Below are 21,352 nucleotides of genomic sequence, written 5' to 3'. Positions count from 1 at the left end.
AGGTGGTGGCAAAATTATAGTTGTCAGAATGGTGATTTTCAATAAGTACTGTAATTAGCATGCTGTACTCCCATAAATTGTGCTTTTTAGCAATGGGCCATGACTCACTTGTATTTGCATATAACCAGGGCATGTTAGAATGTCCACTTATCCTCAGAATCAAAAGAAAGAAAATTTGGTATAAATAGCTCTAGTAATTAAAAGACCTTATCAAACTGTATCTCTTATATGAAATGTTAGTTCTGCGCTCAGCAGAGAACAGTGCTCTGTGATTGTGTATGTGATGTGCTGTTTCACATCTAGCCTGTGCCAGGTTGTGAAAACTGCTGGAGAGCTGCTTCTCTCCCCGGAGAAAAACAGCCCATGAATTCTCTTGATGCATTTGGTAAATGTGTGTCAGTCCTCCTGAAGCCCCTACCCACACCTGTACCTGCCTTCAAAAGAGCGCCCCACCTCATCACACACCAGTAGACATCCAGAGAAAACCCTGCCTCGCCATTCTGTGCTGACTGCTCAGGCCCTCCCCCCGACATCATTTGTGCCTCAATGCTTTGCATGTCCTCTCAGCAGCTTGGACTCAGAGGCTTATTACTGTGCAGGAGCTTTCATAGCTGCCTTTGGTTTCCTTTGATTTAGAGGGCTGTGTTCCCGTGCCTTTTTGGATCATGTCTCTCTTGACTGGTTTTGGATCAGCATCTTCTTTCAATGTTGACACATTAGATTTGTTGCACCCAGAAAGTGTTTCCATCTCTAGGTCCAGGAATCAAACTGCTCTTTGAGAGTCTGGCCTCCAGTCTTCTCATGACAAGACACAGAATCACTTCCAAATGATTAGTGGGGATTTCTGTTTTCAGGAATTTATTGTCAGCTTTTCTAAACAAGAGACTCATGCATTTATCAGTCCCACAAATGTACTTATTTTTCTAATATTGGATAAAAAGTCAAGGGAACGTTTTTATTCTCTTCATATGTGTGATTGAAATTTACATGTCATTGATTATTTTCTATGCTTAAATACCAAAATTATTGACTTAATTTTCAAATCCCCTAAAGCACGAACTCCCGTTGTTTATCTTTTATCTCTCTGATTAAAAAAATCAGGTTTTAATCAGTTAAAACCTGATTGAATGAGATGCTGTAAGCACATTTAGCCTTAATTTAATATGATTTCAGAATTTCTATCATATGTGAAACACTAATATTCAACTCAGACTTTCAATAGATATGCCTTATTAAAAAGGAAATTTTTTTCCTTATCAATTTATTGTATACAAATTATCTAAGAGGTAGTGACATTTAGTACAACTAGACAAGGTAATTCCTTATCAGTGTCTTTCAAAATGGAGAAAATCAGTGTCTTGTTGCATCCTTCTGAAGCTGCTCTGCTGCTGCTGCTGCTGAGTTGCTTCAGTCGTGTCTGACTCTGTGCGACCCCATTGATGGCAGCCCACCAGGCTCCACCGTCCCTGGGATTCTCCAGGCAAGAACACTGGAGTGGGTTGCCATTGCCTCTGAAGCTGGTTCTTAGTAATTTTTATTTATATATTAAATATAATGACTCTGAGTGAATCTGGGCATAAAAAGTATGTGCTACTGCATTAATTTTCAGCTTAATTCAGAATATCACATTTGATAATAGTATACAGTATTGACAATTAGTGTAATATTTAAAGTAGCTCACTGGATAAATGGATCCCCATAGACATTTATCTTGAGGACCTCTGCTTTTTCTAAGAAAAGTTGCTTCTGACTAATGCAGAAGAATGTTTTAAGAATTTGTTTCACCTTCTCTATTTTTTATGCTGTAATTCTAGGTTCTCTGTGTTCTACATCCCTGCTTTCCAACTAATTTGTTGTTTTTCAGTCACTAAGTTGTGTCTGACTCTGTGACCCCATGAACTGCAGCACGCCAGGCTTCCCTGTCCTTCACATCTCCTGGAGTTTGCTCAGACTCATGTGCATTGAGTTGATTGTGCTATCCAACCATCTAATCCTCTGTCATCCCCTTTTTCTCCTGCTCTCAATCTTTCCCAGCATCAGGGTCTTTTCCAATGAGTCAGTTCTTTGCATCAGGTGACCACAGTATTAGAGCTTCCAACTAATAATGGAGTTTTGATCCTCAGTTGCTGCTTGCCCAGAATTTCTATCATGGCAAAGCTGATTTTTCTATCCTTTTGATATCTAACTGATAGATGTGCTGAATATCATTTACCTTCTTGAATATGGCTCAACAAGTGTGTCCCTGGCTTTAAGTTAAGGGCCCTTTAATATAAGATTATGATGCTTGAAGAAAGAAAGTGGTTTTTCAAAGGCTGCTATTCAGCTCTTGAATCTCTTCTGGGCTCCCAAGTTTTTCTGTTTTCCATTTTTTTTTCATTATATTCAATCTATAATGATTCCTTTTCCTAATTAGCAAGGGAATAGCAAAAAGTCAAATTCCTGAAACCTATAAGATAAAACGCAAAATTTTAAGTCCCTAGGAGAATTCCCTTTAATATATTTTTTTTTTCTATTCGCAATTTATATGTACTAAATGACATTGACATCAAGACTGTTAATGGGATCCAGGTATATGGCAAGCTATTTTTTTTCTCTCAAAGCCCTTTAAGACATTTGGTGTGATTAATTTTTTACTGAATGGAAACTTAGAAAATTCATGTGAATTTCATAGATTTCTCTCTTGAATCCTATTCTGTTGGTTCTTTCCTCAAATAGATCTATCACATGTATATGTTGATCAGTACTTAGCTGGAGACTTTAGGTTAACCCTCTGAAGCTCTCCAGTGCTCTCTTTGAAGTCCTCTCCTCCCATGTAATGTGATTTTTGGTTGGTTTTGCCTCTCCAGGCTTCCATATTTATCCCTACTTCACAGGGAGATCTGGCAGTCTCTGTGGACCTTGGCCTAGGTTCACTGTCTCTGTACTGTGGTCTAAAATTATCTATAGGTAGTAAAATGGGCAACTATGGCATTTCATGATTTGTTTCATGTCTCCTGGGATCACTGACAGATGTGCTTGCTCCCTGAATTTTGAAAGCCATTGTTTCAATTATTCTAACTTTGGCCCTCATCACTCCTCATATGGAGTAGAAGTAGAAGTCCTCATATTTATACTTGGATTTTATGATTGGGTCTTAATGGAAAACCAACAAGAATCCTAATCCATTACAGGTATTTCCAGCACCATTGGATCTTCAAGATCATTTGGAGCCAAGATCATTTGGCTCCCCTTATAGCTTGGTTGGTAAAGAATCTGCCTGGAATGCAGGAGACCCCAATTCGATTCCTGGGTTGGGAAGATCAGCTGGAGAAGGGATAGGCTACCCACTCCAATATTCTTGGGCTTCCCTTGTGGCTCAGCTGATGAAGAATCTGCCTGCAATGTGGGAAACTTGGGTTCAAAAGATACCCTGGAGAAGGGAAAGGGTACCCACTCCAGGATTCTGGTCTGGAGAAGTCCATGGGGTTGCAAAGAGTCAGACACAATTGAGTGACTTCACTTTCACTTTAATAGGGTAGCTTGCACCACAGCCTAGACTTATTGTAAAACTTATTATTATTCTCTGTTCCATTCAAAATGGGCATTTTTGTGGGTCATCCTATGTGGGTACTCAGTTTCTTTGTGGTGTCTGACACTTTGTGGCCCCATGGACCATAGCCCACCAGGCTCCTCTGTCCTTGGGATTGCCAGGCAAGAACACTGGAGTGGGGTGCCATTTCCTTCTCCAGGGAATCTTCCCCACCCAGGGATCGAACCTGCATCTCTTGTGTCTCCTGCATTTGCAGGCAGATTCTTTACCACTGCACCCCCTGGGAAGCCTGGGTCATCCTATAAATGAGACAAAAAAAACACTCCCATATGCAGTATTCTTACTTCAAGCCCATCAGTGCTTTGTCACTTTCATAGTAGTGGGAGGCATGCATTCAATGATTTTCTCTTTCTTCATTAGTGCTGTTCTGGCATTCTGCAGTCAAGTAGGTCTATAAATACATTGTTGATATGTCAATATGTCAGGCCCTTGAGTCTTCAGAGTGTTTAATCTCAGACTCTCTACGATGGGAAGACTAGCATATAAGTCACTTGACATTTGCATTTTCTGGGTACAATTAGCATTATATCATCAATATAATATTATAACCTAATGTTATAAGGAACATCCAGTCAATGAAGGTCCCTATAGACTTATATGATAGAAAACTTGAAAGTTAATAAAGCTTCATGAACCAAAAAGTTAATTTTTACTATTGTCTTTGATTGAAAAAACAAACTGATTTTGATCCTTTCCATTGGGTATAGAAAAAAGCATTTGCTCAATAAATAGCTGTATATCAAAAAGTATCTAGTTCCCTTTTTTATATGTATTTTAAGATTTTTATTTATTTAGCTGCATCTGATCTTACTTGCAAAAAGTGTCTTCATTGCGTCATGAGAGATCTTTTTTTGTGGTGCACAGACTTGCACGGATTTAGTTGCTCCTTGGCATGTGAGAGCTTAGTTCAATCCTTAGACCAGGGATTGAACCCACGTCCCTGCATTGCAAGGTGAATTCTTAACCACTGGCCCACCAGGGAAGTCCTTTCCTTTCTTAGTACACAGTTACCATAATTATCTGCCCATCATAATAACCATAGCTGTCTTGCCTTGGATAGTCTAGTATTACTACATGCTTTCAGATGTTCCAGAATTTCACCAATACCCACTAATATCAGCAAGTCCAATTTCAAGGCAGCAATTGTATTTTTGTATTTGTTTGTTCTTTGGATCTTGGCCATAACTTGATTTTTCTAAACAAGCTTTTTATCTTTGAGTAATTTTTGATTTAAATAAATCTTGCAAAGAGATTTTCTTGATAGCCTTCATTCAGTTTCTGGCATTGTTAGATTAGTGTGGTACACTTTTCAAAATTAAAAATGTGGTTTTGGTACATTAATGTTAGATTTCAGGATGTATTTGGATTTCCTTAGTCTTTCTATTGATGTCCTCTTCCTGGTGCAGGATCCTGCCTATGTGACCACATTGTAGTTGTCATGTATTCTTGGTATCTATTGTTCTGTGACAGCTTCTCAGTCTTTTCTTGTTTTTCATGACCTTGCTAATTTGAGGAGTGCTGCCTAGGGGTCCCTTAGAAGTGTCCTCCAGTCTGGGGTTGTCTGATGTTTGACCAATGATTCGACTGGGAGGTGAGACTCTCTTTTTATCACATCAGAGGAACATGGTATCCGCATGAGATAATGGTGATGTTAGCCTTCATCACCTGGTTAAGGTACTCTGAGCTAGGTTTCTCCACTCTAGCTAGGTTTCTCTTCTTTTGCTTTTACCTATTTTTTGGAAGCAAGTCGCTAAGTCCAGCTCACCCATAGTGCGGGGAGAGTTAAAGTACTTCCTGGAGAGAGGAGTATCTTTATGTATTATTTGTAATTCTATAAGAATGATTTGTCTTTTCTCCCCCATTTATTTAGCTATCTAATCATCAGTATATTTACTTTATACTTTGAGTTTAAGTCTAATGCCACACATAACTTTATTTTAAAACAATGTTGCATGTATAATAATATATACATGTTGAGGGTTTTCTATGGGGAAAACCCCATGGGGTTTTCCAGCTGGTGCAGTGGTAAAGTATTGCTTGCCAAGGCAGGAGATGCACACTATGCAGGTACGATCCCTGGGTCAGGAAGATCCCCTGGAGGAGGAAATGGCAATCCACTCCAATATTCTTGCCTGGAAAATTCCACAGACAGAGGAGACTTGTGAGCTGCAGTCCATGGAGTCGCAAAGAATGGGCCACGACTGAGCACACACGTGTGTCCAGACTGCTTATCTCTGACCTGTCCATGGTCTAGTCTCTCTGGGTTCTTTGAAATTAGACAGCTCTTCAGTTACCATGTTGCCTGTGCACATCAGAGTCTTTGATATGGCTCGAAGTGTAGTTCTGTGCCTGAGTTTCCATCTCTATAGACTTGCCATACAGGCATTGCCTTGGAATTTTTAAAAACATAAGTTGAAATTGTATTTCTTGGTGAAACCTGGAGAACATCATCCCTTTTATGGAGTTGGGAAGTCTCCCTTTCTCTCCTTGTGCTTCTGCTTCTTTGAAGAAAAGCTGTCAATCAATATTAATTAGCTTTCCCCACAAAAGCATTTTAGTGTCCATTGTTGCCTAATCATGTCATTCTTTTAATTGTGTGGACTTCAAGTTTTACTTTCTGGACTCCACTTTGCAGCTACTACTGGATCACTGTGTGCTAAGTCGCTTCAGTCATGTCTGACCCTTTGTGACCCTATGGACTGTAGCCCGCCAGACTCCTCTGTCCATGGGATTCTCCAGGTAGGAATAGTGGAGTGGGTTGTCATGCCTTTCTCCAGGGGATCTTCCCAACCCAGGGACTGAACCCGCATCTTTTACCTCTCCTTCACTGTATCACCAGGGAGAACCTATTTTGTTTAACTGTTTCTAAATGTTCCAAACATAGGAATGAGCGCCCTGAACTCTTGAATAAAAAAGTAAAGGTAGTTTGATACACCTCTAAGCAGCCAGAGATAGAGGTAGGTGCCTGCATGAGGGCATTATTTCATTTTGCTGGTTTCTGATGTATTATTTGGAAATAATTACCCATATAATTTATGAAAGTGAAAAGAAATACCATTGTTTAATGGTGATAGCTCTCAATTAGAGGATACACTCACTTAGATACACAGGAAAGTTCAAAACTTCCAACTTTTAGATTATCCTGTACAGGCTTTAATCTCTTTGGTTTATGATTTTCTATCTCTGCAAACACAAATTTCTCTGGCTTTGACTGCATTTTGCTGAATTTGAGCTGAAAATATTGCTTCGGTGTTCCATTTGTCATTCCTTTCAATTCATTTCTTAGCATAGTTTTTCTTCCCCAAAAGTGGAACTTTGAGTGAATAGCACTTCGGATTACCTGGTTTGAGCCCATTTGATTTTCTATTTGCCATTCCAGGAGTCTCTTCACTTTGGTGGCATCACTGAGAGCTATGAAAACTAGTGAAAATTATAGTCCTGAAATGAACCTTTCGATTTCTTTCTCTCTCTCTGTTTTTGAGAATTATGTTTTATTTAGTGGGAATTTTTAGGACTTCAAGCCCAAGAGGCAGTATCTCAAGTGACCCTGAGAGAACTTCTCCCAGGAGGCAAGGAGGAAACCAGGTTCTGTCTTAACTTCAACTTCCACCATTAGTCTCTTGTTTTTTGTGTGTATATTTAAGAAACACCTATGAAACAATAAGATGCTTTTACAGGCGTTCATCCTCCAGCTTTGGTTTTGAGGATTTTGTCCCTTTTTAACTTCAGTGTGCTTAAAATGCACATCTTGATGTAATGTATTAAGTCAAGAGACATGACATAATGTGATAATTTAAAAGAAGAACATACAAGCTGCTGAGTTTGATAGCTCTGACATACTAGTCTTGTAGGAAAGTCACTATCTCTTGGACCTCTTTTGTTTATATTACCTTACCAAATTGATTATTTTAGGAATCAAATTAATATATTTTGGAAGATATATTTTAAAATAAATCATAAATTGTGATACTAAGTGTATTTCAATCAGGCTTACTAAGTTGCAACATAAAACAAGGGTACAGACCCAGATTTCATGAACATTTACATATTCTTAAGTTTTATATATAACTTATTATTATTGTTGTTATTTATAAGGATCATTACTGTCTATGTGAACTTTAACAAATGTCTCTTTCTATAAATGTCTACTCCCAGGTGTATTGGGAAATGTAAATGTAAAATTGCTGAGGAGGACCAATCGCATGTTGTAATATTTCAGTATGTGGTATCTTTTCATTCCTCTCCCTATTCCCCCTCAACAACTCAAGTAAGGTCCTTAATGCTGAGATCTACTGTCTTAACCCCTCAACTTATATATAACTCTTGTAATGAATGGCATCGGTTAGCCAAGGATTTTGATGATGGACTGAAAGGCAATAACCTGTTCAAATAAATCCCAAAAGATACAAAATAGAAAAGGAAGGGTGACTCTCATCAATAGATCACACTGACTCTGAGATTGGAAGTCCACTTCTTTTAATTCTCATTCTAATTAAAGTCCACTTTAAGTTAATTCTCATAGCCTCTTCCTTTCTCTTCTGCTGCTACTACTATTCACTCTTAGGCTCATGAAGTCTCCCACTGGAACTTTATGCCAAGACTTATCTGAAGTGTTCTTGCTGCCAGTCTTTCATTCGATCCTCATTCATGAAAAGTTAATCTTCTCAGGGCAGTTCTTTCATATGCAGTTCCCTCACCCCTGGACATTTATTGATTCTTTATCCCCAAAAGAAAAAAGTCTAAATAGTTCAGCCTAACATTTGAGAACCTCACAGAATATTCTAGCATCTTTTCCCTTCCATGTGCTTCTCCAGATCCATTCTCCACCCTTCTTCAACTACTCTGCAGCCCTGGTGGATGATCTGCATGAACTACATCAGTGGGAACCCTAGTGAGAAATGGAAAGGAAGGAGAATGAAGCCAGGGAATTTATTCCTCCAGATTCCTCCTTTCTACTGAAAAGTCATCTCTTGAGAGGGATGCCAAATGAGATGCCAAATGGTACTGCCCTTTTGGGGAGTAATTATTATCATTACCAAATTATTATTTTGGGGAATAATAATTGTTATTACCAAATTATCAGATTTGGTAATTATCTCTCTCCACTCCATCTTTCAGGCTAAGGGATGGAAATGATTTTACTAGTGTTGGGATCCTCTCTTATTTTCGTGGTTTCCCTTCATCTTTGCACACACCTTTATAAATATTCTCTGCTTCACACTCAACTTGCATAACCCAGTTGGAATACACCATGTGTCTCCTGGTTGTTGTACTTCTAAATCGATCTCATGTCATACACTGCATTCTTTAAAGACAGATGATTTATTTATTATTGCCATGGTGATTCACAGCACCCACTTCGGAGTGATAAAGTATTGGGTTTGAATCCCGACTTTACTACTTAGTCCAATGACTTTGATCAAATTATTCAACCTCTCTCAACCTTGATATCCTCATCTATAAAATTGGGATAATAACAGTGGCCACCTCAAAGTGTTATTGTGAGAACTAAAGAAGTATATAAAAGTTCTATCACAGAGCAGATGCTAAAGAAATACAGTTTTGACCATAAATATCTTTTGAGCACATACACCTCATGCATTTATGCCACCATACCTCTTTTTCCATTTACTGTACTATTTTCCACTTCAATTTATTCATTCTAGACTCAGTTAAAATCCTAGTTCTTCTATTATCTCTTATGTTTTTCAATTCTTATAAAACATGCTTTCTGGAACTTATCTTTGCATTTTCATCTGTATGTCTCCTCTCTCCAGTTGTAGTGCCACCAATCTGATAATAGGGGAAAATGCCTTTCATTTCCTTGTTTCGCTCCTAACTAGCTCAGTGTTGAGGATATAGTAGAAACTAAACAAATATTTCTTAGTTATTTAATTTTAATCACTTAATTTCAGTTAATGTAGCCAAATTTTATAAGGCAAATGATTTCATTTCCATTAGGTAGACAAATTGCATAATGCAAGTCTCCAAAATAGATTTTTTATTATTACAGTGCTCATTTCAAAGTAGATACTTACTAAATATGATAATTTAGGTAATTATTATACAGACAAATTTTCCCTAATACTCTCTAAGCACTTCATTAACTACTGTGTAGACATAGTGTATACATGTAATGAGATATTTTATATTAACCATCAAAGGTTAATGATCTAAGCAGGTTAAAAAGCACAAGAAGGAAATAATATTAATGCCAATATTTTCTTAATATTTTATCATCTTAATAGTTTCTTAATATTATATCATCTTTTAAGCATACATGCTTTTATTAATATATCAGCACAATAGTATAGAATAAGTAAGTAATTCACTTCCTCTGATAATAATATAGAAACTTTGTTCTCTGCTATATTTTAAGTTATGCCCATTGTGGAGTAATTATGGCCCATTGAATTAAAGTTAAACTAATGAATAGTCCAGTCATAAGAATCAGCTTTAGTTTCTGCTGGTCCAGGTGATTTACCACGCTTTTTGGTGTATTGCCTTTAATTTTGTCCTGCTGCTGCTGCTGCTGCTAAGTCGCTTCAGACGTGTCCGACTCTTTGCGACCTCATAGATGGCAGCCTACCAGGCTCCTCCGTCCCTGGGATTGTCCAGGCAAGAATACTGGAGTGGGTTGCCATTTCCTTCTCCAACGCATGAAAGTGAAAAGTGAAAGGGAAGTCGCTCAGTTTGTCCAACTCTTCGTGACTAGGAAAATAATTAAATAGAGATGTAATAGCCTGTAGGTGGCGCTTGAGTCCACTGATGGCTATTACGTGCTCAGTCTTGAATCTTTATATTGCAGTTTCAAGGACAGCAGCATAGCTATAGTTAGTGTTGGCTTCTCAGTGTGGTGATGAGGTCCAGTGGTATTGTGGAGTTCGGGCTACTGTGAAAAATCCTCATTAAGCCTGGCCAGGTTCCTGTTAGAATGTGGCAGCTCCCCAAACTTCTGTCCTGTTAGTAGAAATGAAGTAAAGTACAAAGGGAGCACTGAGGATTGAATGTGATGTGTGTATTTCCAAAAGTGAACTTGGTGCTTAGTGTTTCATGGGAGTTAAAAGTTGGTTGTAAACAGTGAGCTGTTTGATTGGAAAAAGTTGAGGAGAGTTTCTTTTGAGACCATCTTGGAGCACAGCAAGATGAGTCTTACTCATTTTTTTAATGTAACACATTAAGAAAATATTTAAAATTAGGGTATTAATCGTCTAGGTCACCCAGGATAATATTTTTAATCAAAAATAAATGCAAATATGTGAGTTGAACTGTGTATTGAGTAACTATTTATATGTGTAATAACTCAGTGAAGGTAGTTTTATTTGGTTCTTTTCTTGCAGTGAGTCATCTTTTCATACACAGTGTATATATGAAGGGGTGAGAGGTGGCTTGGACCTTCAGGCTACAAATTCTCAGTCAGTCTTCTACCTCCTTTTCAGTTCACAGTGGATGTAAAAAGAGGGCTCTGAGAAATGCTGTTATTCATTTGTATTTCTTCTTTCACCTTTTTCACACAGTCTTTTTTTTTTTTTTCCTAGCTTTTTATTTTGTTTTGTGGTATAGTTGATCAACACACAATGGTGTGATAGTTTCAGGTGAACAGAGCAGGGACTCAGCCATACATATACATGTTTCCATTCTGCCCAAATCCCTCTCCCATTCTGCTGCTGCTACATAACCACATAACACTAAGCAAAGTTCCATGTGCTATGCAATAGGTCCTTGCTGATTATCCATTTTAAATATAGCAGGGGTTCACACATTGTTTACATGATCAGAATCTCTGGAGTTGGAGGGGGGTGGGTACGTGGAGAGCCCTCCTCCCTTCCACTTTCCTAATCCTCCAGTGGAGACATTGCTAGGGAGCTTTGACTCCAAATGCTGAGAAGATTTGCCTGGTCCTGATGAATTGGGAAGATGCACATGTGAATCAAGAGTGTTCCTTCCTGCTTGATACAAGATCTCTTTGGCACATTTTCTTTAGATTTACCTTGTTCCTAGCATTCCTAGTATTCAGAAGGTCAGCAGAACATAGGCCAAAAGAATAGAGTATCTTTTCAGTGTTTTCCCTGAGGTCTAAAGTGGAATTCATTCACAGTCCCTTCTTGGATAGTTCACATCCAGGTAGGAGAGGGGCCTATCCATTACACCATACTACCACCCCCATAAAATATGCAGAGCATTTCAGAGATGCTCAGTCACTCAGTTGTGTCCTACTCCTTGTGACCACATGGACTGTTGCCTGCCAGGCTCCTCTGTCCTTGGAATTTTCCAGGCAAGAGTCCTGGAATGGGTGGCCATTCCCTCTTCCAGAGGATAGAAGATGTTTATTCATTTCTATGTTAATTTAAGCATCAATGCAAGTGATTAACTTGCAAGTGATTAAATTAACATCAATTTAAGTGTTAATGTTTTAATCAACAGAAATCTCTGGTCACTTTGATCCACAGTGATACACAAAGTGTCATACATCATCTGTGTTCACTGTACTGCAGTATAGTGTGTAATTATGCTGTGAGATGCAGTATACCTCCAATTTTGTCTTTTAATGTTGTTGATGGCTACTACATGGATTACATCATCAATAGGTGATGAGACTGTAAACAGTTTGAAAGAAAATATGGGTTTTCAATTTGTGACAATATAGTGGAGTAGAAATCCTCAACAAGCATTTTACTTCAAAATAAATTGAGACATTGAAAAATACTAGTTGTATTTTAAGTATGCCATCAAACTAACTCTGAAAAAATAATCAGAGGCTAAAAACAGAATGTAACCTGGACTTCAGAAAGTTAACCAAGCACAAAATAGCTGGTTATCCTAGGGCAACTATTAATTAATAATGACCCTGAGGACACACTTAAAAATCTTGGAAAGGTTGAGAAAAAAAATGTAAAAACTAGCCTTCATTCATTGAGAAATCTAAAAGGAAATCTTGCCCAAACCAGGGACCCCAAAAAAGCTATATCCTCAGTGAAAGGAAAATCCCACCTACCAATGGAGAGAGGAATGAATATCTGAATCCTAAGTCCTTTCCCTAGTGGGTTTAAGATCAAAATTCACACTGTCTATGAACAAACACCTTTATCTAAAGCTTTGTTTTGGAAGATACTTGATTAAGAGTTCTCCTGAGCATGCAGCAGAAAAAGAACAGCTTCCATCTTAAGGAACACACTTTAATCCCAGCTCACAAACTTCCCCTCAATAAAAGTCTAGCTCAAATTAAAAAAAAAAATCACAAATCTTAACACTGCTTAAAGCCAAAGACTAAAGGCTAGCAGAAACAAATAAGAACGAGACTTTCAAATAATTAAGTTATTGGAATTTATAGCCACAGAAGAAAAAACAGCCTTTGAAAAATAAATGTATCAAAAATATTAATGAAGATATTATAAAATTCATTAAGCAGGTTAAAAATAATAAAACTAAAATTTTGAAATGAGATGTAGTAATCAAATAAAATTTTCAGTGGGGAGTTTAAAACTGTAACATATCTCATTCCATGCACAAATCAAGATGGATCATAAACATGAAAGTTAGAATCATTAAGCTTCCAGAAGAAAGCAATAGAAGTGTGGATATCTTCATGTCTTTTGAGGTGCTCAAAAATACTTTGACAGGCTGAAAAAAGACACTAACTCAGAAAGAAGATAGATCAAACTGGACTTTTTGGAAATTGAATATTTGCTAACTAAAACACATCATTCAGAAATAAAAATTCAAGTCAGTGACTGTGAGAAATATCTGACAAAGTACTAAGTTCAGAAAATTATTTAAAAAATTTACAATAAATGTCAAGATAAAAATGCTAGTTTTTAAAATGGAAAAAATACATTTTACAAAAAACTATTATTTATAAGAGCTCGAAAGCAGAAACCTCAGAGAAGGCAATGGCACCCCACTCCAGTACTCTTGCCTGGAAAATCCCATGGACAGAGGAGCTTGGTGGGCTGCAGTCCATGGGGTCACTAAGAGTCAGACATGACTGAATGACTTCACTTTCACTTTTCACTTTCATGCATTGGAGAAGGAAATGGTAACCCACTCCAGTGGTCTTGCCTGGAGAATCTCAGGGTCAGGGGAGACTGATGGGCTGCCGTCTATGGGGTGGCACAGAATTGGACACAACTGAAGCAATTTAACAGCAGCAGCAGAGCAGAAACCTATTGCCTAAAGATATGGGAATACCAGAGCGTCTTACCTGTCTCCTGAGAAACCTGTATGCTAGTCAAGAAACAACAGTTAGAACCCTGAATGGAACAACTGATTGGTTCAGGACTGAGAAAGGAGTACTACAGCCCTATCTGCTGTCACCCTGTTTATTTAATGTATACATGGAGCCGAGTTGGATGAGTTACAAGCTGGAATCAAGATAGGTGGGAGAAACATCAACAACCTCATGTGTGTGGATGATACCACTCTAATGGCAGAAAGCAAAGAGGAACTAAAGAACCTCTTGATGAGGGTGAAGGAGGAGAGTGAAGGAGCCAGCTTAAAACCAAATATTAAAAAAATTAAGATCATGGCATCCAGCCCCATTGCTTCATGACAAATAGACAGGAAAAGGGTGGAAGTAGTGACAGATTTCCTCTTCTCGGGCTCTAAAATCACTGCAAATGGTGACTGAAGCCATGAAATCTGAAGACAACTGCTTCTTGGCAGGAAAGCAATGACAAACCTAGACAGTGTGTTGAAAAGCAGAGACATTACTCTGCAGACATAGGTCATATAGTCAAGGCTATGGTCTTCCCAGTGGTCACGTACAGTTGTAAGAGCTGGACTGTAAAGAAGTCTGAGTGCCAAAGAATTGATACCTTCCAACTGTGGTTCTGGACAGCAGAGAGATCAAACTAGCCAATCTTAAGGGAAATCAACCTTGAATACTCATTGAAAAGACTGATGATGAAGCTGAAGCTCCAGTATTTTGGTCACCTGATGCAGTTGGCTCATTGGAAAAGTCCCTGATGCTAGGAAAGTTTGAGAGTAGAAAGAGAAGAGAACGTCAGAGGATGAGATGGCTGGTTGGTATCACCAATGCACTGGACACGAACTTGGGCAAACTTTGGGAGATGCCGAGGGACAAGGAACCCTGGCGTGCTGCAGTCCATGGTGTTGCAAAGAGTTGGACATGACTGGGTGACTGAACAAAAACAACAAACCAGAAACAAGCTGAGTATATATCAACAGACGAATGGATAAACAAGTGGTGATATATCCACTCAGTAATAAAAAGGAACAACCTATTGATAACATGCAACAGTATGGACAGAAGAGAATACATACTATACTATTACATTTGTATGAAGTTCAAGAACAGCCAAAACTAGTCTGTATGAAAGATATCAGAAAATATAGTGCCTCTGAGAGGAAGGCAGGAAAGGGAGCATGCTGGAATACTCTAGTGTAATGAACATGTTCTAGATCTCAATATGATTCATACCACACAGACATACACAACTGTCAAAACATCAGAATAAAGATTTAAGATGTGTGAATTTTATTCTATGAAATTATATATCAAAAGATTTAAATGTTAAAGCAATATTTCAAGATCAGTTTATTACATTACATGCTTAAAGAGTAAAGATTGGAAATTAAACTTAAATTTAAAAATGTATAAAATGCATTTAAAGAAAAGTAGAACAAGGGTGTGTGGAGAAAAGGCAACTGTTGGTGGGCATGTAAATTGGTACAGCCACTAGGGAGAACAGTATGGAGGTTCCTTTGAAAACTAAAAATAGTTACCTTATGATCCAACAGTCCCGCTCCTGGGCATATATCCAGAAAAGAAGAAAACGCTAATTCAAAAAGATACATGCAGGCCAATGTTCATATAGCATTATTTATAATAGCCAAGACATGGAAGGAACCTGAATGTCCTTGACAGATGAATGGATAAAGAAGAGTTGATGTATATACGTATGTAGGTATATATATATTTATAACAATTCATTCCGATCGTATACAGACTTTTTTCTGAGAATAATAAAAGAGGCAACACTCTCTGGCTCTTTTTTTATAAGGTTAATATGACCTTAATACACACCGGAAAAGATTTACAGGAGCAAAGAAAATTATACGCTAATTTCCATGATGAACAATGAGTAAAAATCCTGGATAACTTATTAGCAAACTGTACCCAGCATTGTGTAAACAAGGTACTCTGTGATGATCAGTTTGGGTTTAGCCCAGAAGTAAGGTTGGTTTAATATTAGAAAGTTTATTTCTATTCCATAAATAGATTTAAGGAGAAAATAATTTCCCAGTAAATGAAGAAAGTATACAGTAATATTCATAAATACACTGTACTAAACTCCTAGGATATTACGTATAGAGGAAACGTCCAAGAGAATTTGATAAAAGGAAATATTAAAGAAAAGATTCTATGTAATAAATATTAAATAAACGATTTTCCTTTAAAATTAAGATCAAGGTAATGACTCTTACTGTCATCTTCACTTAATATTGTGCTAGAAATCCTAAATAATGAAGAAAGTCAAGAGAAAAAAAATAAGTTTTAGGAAAAAAGAAACAGCATTTAAAAGTGTTTTGATTGTCTACATGAAAAAAATTCACCATGAAATGAACATTGTATGCCCTCCGTTGTAGTAGTTGCTTGGGAGCGGGGTAGTAGGGAAGAGGGGGAGTTTATTATAAAAGGTCATGAGGAAACTTTTGTGGGTGTTAGGCATGTTCATTATCATGATTTTGATGGTGGCTCCATCCATGGGTGTATTCATATATCAAAATTTATAAAGTTGTTTAAATGTGTGAATTTTATTCTACATCAATTATACCTTAATATGGAGAAGGGAATGGCAGCCCACTCCAGTATTCTTGCCTGGAGAATCCCATGGACAGAGGAGCTTAGGGGGCTACAGTCCATGGGGTTGCAAAGCGTCAGACATGACTGAATGACTAATGCAACGCAATACCTCAACCTTCCTTTTTTGTGGTCCTTGTCATAAACAAGCAGATTAAAGCAAGTTCATTTAAATCATGAACAAGTCATATGAACCCAATACACAAAAAGAGACAGCTATCATATGACTTAGATATTTTACTTCTATATATATATCCTTGAAAAATTACTGCCAATGTCATCAAGAAGCAAGTTCAAATTACCATTGCTTATAGAAAAAAAAAAAACAAACAAAATAACCTAAATGTTGTCAATACCATTATGGATAAATATATTGGTATGATCATATGGTAGAATAATATACAACAGTTAAAATGAGTTAATTATAGCTATAAGTATCACATGAATGAATCTCTTAATCATATTGTTAAACTGAAAAGTGTAAAAGAATACATATAGAATTATTGCAATATGTAAAGTAAAAAAACTACTGTTTTTTTGAGATACATAATTGTGTAGTAAAACTATAAAGATTAGTAAGGGAAAGATAAACCCATAATTCAGGTTGCTACTTACCTTAAAAATGTCAAAAAATAAAAGTGTTAGGTTCAGGAATGGCTATACAGGAGGCTTCATAGATTTTTGTAATGTTTTATTTATAAGCTTAGTGGAGGGTATACAATGTTCATTTTATTGGGCTACTTTTAGAATATATACTAATAAGCCTTTTTTTGTATTTAATAGAACATTATTATAATAAAAACCAAGAATAATGATATCTTTTTCTCTCTGGAGCCGATAGAATTGGAGAATCATTGAATAGAAATTTCCAAGAAGAGTTAAATGAGACATTCCTAAAAATTCTTTGTTGTTGTTTGAAATAATTTTCTTGAGGTCCATTAAAAGCTTCATAAGGGCCAAAAAATATTTTTAATTTTTAAAAAGTGAAAACTGTGTATAGATTTGAATGCTTTAAATACAGTTGCTCTGTTTTTTAGTTTTGGTTCCAAGTGGACAGTCAGAATGGCTGCAATCATAATAAAATACCCAATGAGTTGTTTGTTGGTTTATGCACTCTGCTGTATGAAATATCGCAGTAGAGCCATTACCTTATGTGCTTAAACTAAGCCAAGATGATTACTCAGGGCTCTCTAGTCAGCAATCAACACCTGTTTTCCAATCGTCCTGCTCAAATGTCTCCCCACTTAATGATCACCCTAGGGCAGTCAGTTTTCACTGGGAGAGCTGTGTCTTTTCAAACCCTGAATGTGTGACTCTGGCCAGATTGGGAGTGAATGAGTGAAAGTCGCTCATTCGTGTCTGACTCTTCGTGACCCCATGGACTACACAGTCCATGGAATTCTCCAGGCCAGAATACTGGAGTGGGTAGCCTTTCCCTTCTCCAGGGGATCTTCCCAACCCAGAGATTGAACCCAGATCTCCCTCATTGCAGGTGGAGTTTTTACCAGCTGAGCCACCAGGGAAGCCTAAGAATACTGGAATGGGTAGCCTATCCCTTCTCCGGCAGATCTTCCAAACCCAGGAATCAAACTGGGGTCTCCTGCATTGCAGGAGAATTCTTTACCAACTGAATTATCAGGGAAGCCCAAGCCACACTTCGGGGTCTTCATAGTATCCTCAATAGGAGACTGCCTAAGTCAAGTAGATGGCTTGAAATAATGATCTCAGCACCAGGTTATCCAGGAATGTTTGCTGTTCCAGGGCTAGTGAATGAAAGGGCATTTCTAGAAAGACATTTTCCAAGTCTTAGAATGAACTTCTCCAAAAACACAATCAGCCTCATTTGTCTGGCTAAAGAGAAACCACTGTATGTTAGCTGAAGGAAAAAAAAAAAAAGTTTGTACTTTCTCTATGTTAGTGTTCATCTCTTTTAAAATTATCAGTTTGGCTGTTTGCAAATTGTTTTTCTGATTCAATTGCTTCTTTGGTTCTTTGCAGTGGTGATTGCTATAATAGATAACTCCCCTCCAAAGAGCCTGTACTAGCTTCATTTGGAATCAATGCCAAGCAAAATTAAAATTGAATTTATTTAGTAAGATTTAATTTGAATTGTTGTCTGTGAGGAAACTCATGTATTCCTGCACATATCCTGTAAGTATGTCTTACATATTGGATATATATTTTTTATTTTAGCTTTCCATCATTCTAATGTTATCTTTAAAATATGACAGTTTATATAAAATTATTTTTCTGTGCTCTATAAATTTAAAATACATAACAAAGAATATGAAATAAAATTAGAAAAAAGAAATCAAGAAACAATATTGGCATTTCCCTCCTTAACTTTTAGAGCAGACTCTCCCCACCCCTCCCCAGGCAACAAAGGATTAAAAAGCTTTTCAAATAATCTCAAGATGTCCCAAATCCTTGTGAGGAAATGTATAATCACGGATTACCACTTCCTTTCTGATTTGTTATGTGATTGTGGATAAACCATCTGAGCTGTCCTCTGTTCTCCTATGCTGTCCTTTAGAATTTATTGACATGGATTCGTGACAGTTGAAAAAGAAAATGAATAATTTTATAGTTCTCCTTGGCACTCTTGATTTAAAAAGAAATCTTCTTAAACCTCTGTTAAGCTGTAAAGTGTTTGTCTCCCCTGTGGCTTCTATCATTAACCAGTTCTATTTGTAGTTTTAATCACCATGATACCAAGTTGCTGATATACTCACAAAAATAATCAGAATGCTGTTCTTTGGAAATGCAAATATCATTATGCATTTTTTGCATTGTTCAAAAAGTGAAAGAGATGATATCTTAAATGTTGATTTGAGAATTCCATTAAAGTGTCTATATGAGCATAGTTTAAAAATAATTTTGGACTTGAGATATGTTTATTGTCTCTATTAAGAATAGAAAGTGTGCAGTATTACATAACCAAATTTTTAGAAAAAAATTTTTATTTATTTACTTGCAATCACTCAGAAAAATATTGATTGAGCCCTGGCTCTCTACTGGTCACAGCTAGATTCTGAGAAACAAATAAATGTAAAATACTTCTTTCTTCAAAAAACTCATAGACTCAGGAAGGGGGTCAAGAAGTGACAGTAAATTAATAATATAATAAATGTGCTAAATCAAAGAGTTTTGTTTAAAGTTCCATGAGACCACAAATGGGGAACAATGACGTCTTCCTGGAGGAGAGGGAAATGGGGAGAGTTGGTGAAACTATGATTTTGAAGTGGGTCTTAGACACCAGGAATTTGTTGAGAAGTGAAGGAGAAATCACAAAAGAATTGTTTTAGATTTTTTTCTTTCTTTCATTTGTAAATGGTAACCAACATGATGATTGGCATAAGGATAGAGTTCCCTGTGTCTCTGCCTAACTCTTCATTTATATGTAATGTCACTGGAGTTCCCTATTTCTAATTCCGCTAGAGGCAGAAACTTCACTCTTAATTAGATTTTTCTCTTTAGCCTGGTGATTTGAACCTTGTAAGAACTCATAAACTATGTTTTTAAAATTTATCACTACGTAGTACATCTACAAGTTAGACTATATATTGCACTTGAAGTGAAGTGAAGTCGCTTAGTCGTGTTCGACTCTTTGTGACCCTGTGGACTGTAGCCTACTAGGCTTCTCCGTCTGCGGGATTTTCGAGGCAAGAATGCTGGAGTGGGTTGCCATTTCCTTCTCCAGGGGATCTTCCCGACTCAGGGATCGAACCCAGGTCTCCTGCATTGAAGGCAGACGCTTTACCATCTGAGCCACTAGGGAAATATTGCACTTAGTATAGCCTAAAAGAAAAGAAATAATTTGTAACAAGGGAATCAAATATACTAAAATATAAAGTCAATTGGATAACATTTATTATAATAACTGAAAAAGTAGGATGTAATGTTTTATATTTAGTATATCAACTATGTAAAAATATATATATAGAAAAGAGAAGAGAGGAATGACAAAATAATAGTGGTTGCCTCTGGGAGGTAGCAATGTTTTTTATTGCATACTTATCTGAACTTTATAATTTTCCTACTAACAGCATTAATTTCTTTTAGACTAATAAAAACTATATTTAAAACAACATAGACTTCCAAATTCAACAACATCATCTCATTATTGCTGTCTTGAAAGTGAAAGGTATTTTATGTTTGTGTTGGATGGTGGTGTTAGGAACATTTCAGGTGTTCTAGAGCAGCATTGTTTTTGATTATTTTGCTTTCTCACTTGCAAAAGCAAGGCTACTGTGAGTGATTCCTTGGTTAGTTTTGTGTTTTCTTCCTCTGTCCCTACACTTGAAGCTTATATTGTGATTAATAAGTTTCAGTTTCTCCAGAGTTGGTTGCCATATGAGACTATAATGCTTAGGCTCTGAGTTGACCTGAAAATGAAACAAAGTGTTGCTCAATAGTGTTTAAGGTTTTGCAACCCCATGGACTAGCCTGTCAGGCTCCTCTGTTCATGGGATTCTCTGGGCAAGAATACTGGAGTGGGTAGCCTTTCCCTTCTCCAGGGGATCTTCCCAACCCAGGGATCCAACCCAGGTCTTCTGCATTGCAGGCAGATTCTTTACTGTCTGAGCCACCAGGGAAGCCCGAAGTTGACCTGAAGTAGCCCTGAGTTGACCTGAAGCTTGGCTCAAAAGAGGTACCCACATACTAGTAGCTGTTGCAAAATCAGTCTGTTGGCGACATGGTTATCCATCAAGCCTACAGCTATAATGCAGGGCACTAGTTCTGCTCCCTCTTGCAGTTGCACCTTCTGTTCTGATTGCTTCTCAGCTGCAATTTAGTGATCTCTTCCTACTGTTTGCCCATGTACATCTCAGAGGATTGGATTGCCATTCATCACCATCACTTCAGCGAGGCTGAGGTGGTTTGGGGAAAGATCTTAACCATCTCCATTTGATATTTGAAGACTTCTCTGTGGAAGCAGC

General features: G+C 37.3%; 1 protein-coding gene across 18 annotated transcripts in view; it reads left to right on the top strand.

Moving 5' to 3' along the window:
- PRR16 (proline rich 16) overlaps positions 1-21,352 on the top strand; it is a 1,143,323-nt gene that overhangs the window by 210,340 nt on the left and 911,631 nt on the right. Inside the window, exon 5 of one of the 18 annotated variants that reach the window (XR_015167092.1) lies at positions 6,225-6,328. The exons of the other annotated variants lie outside the window; for them this stretch is intronic. The gene's annotated coding sequence lies outside the window, so the exon portion shown is untranslated. The remainder of the gene's footprint in view (positions 1-6,224; positions 6,329-21,352) is intronic. 18 annotated transcript variants of the gene reach the window in all.

The sequence above is a fragment of the Bos grunniens genome, chromosome 7 (assembly GCF_055505025.1).
Source record: "Bos grunniens cultivar Pamir isolate PY7600 chromosome 7, Bosgru_T2T1.0, whole genome shotgun sequence".
Classification (NCBI taxonomy): Eukaryota; Metazoa; Chordata; class Mammalia; order Artiodactyla; family Bovidae; genus Bos; species Bos grunniens.
The sequence above is the reverse complement of the archived record's forward strand: the minus strand, read 5'-3'. Positions and strand labels throughout refer to the sequence as shown.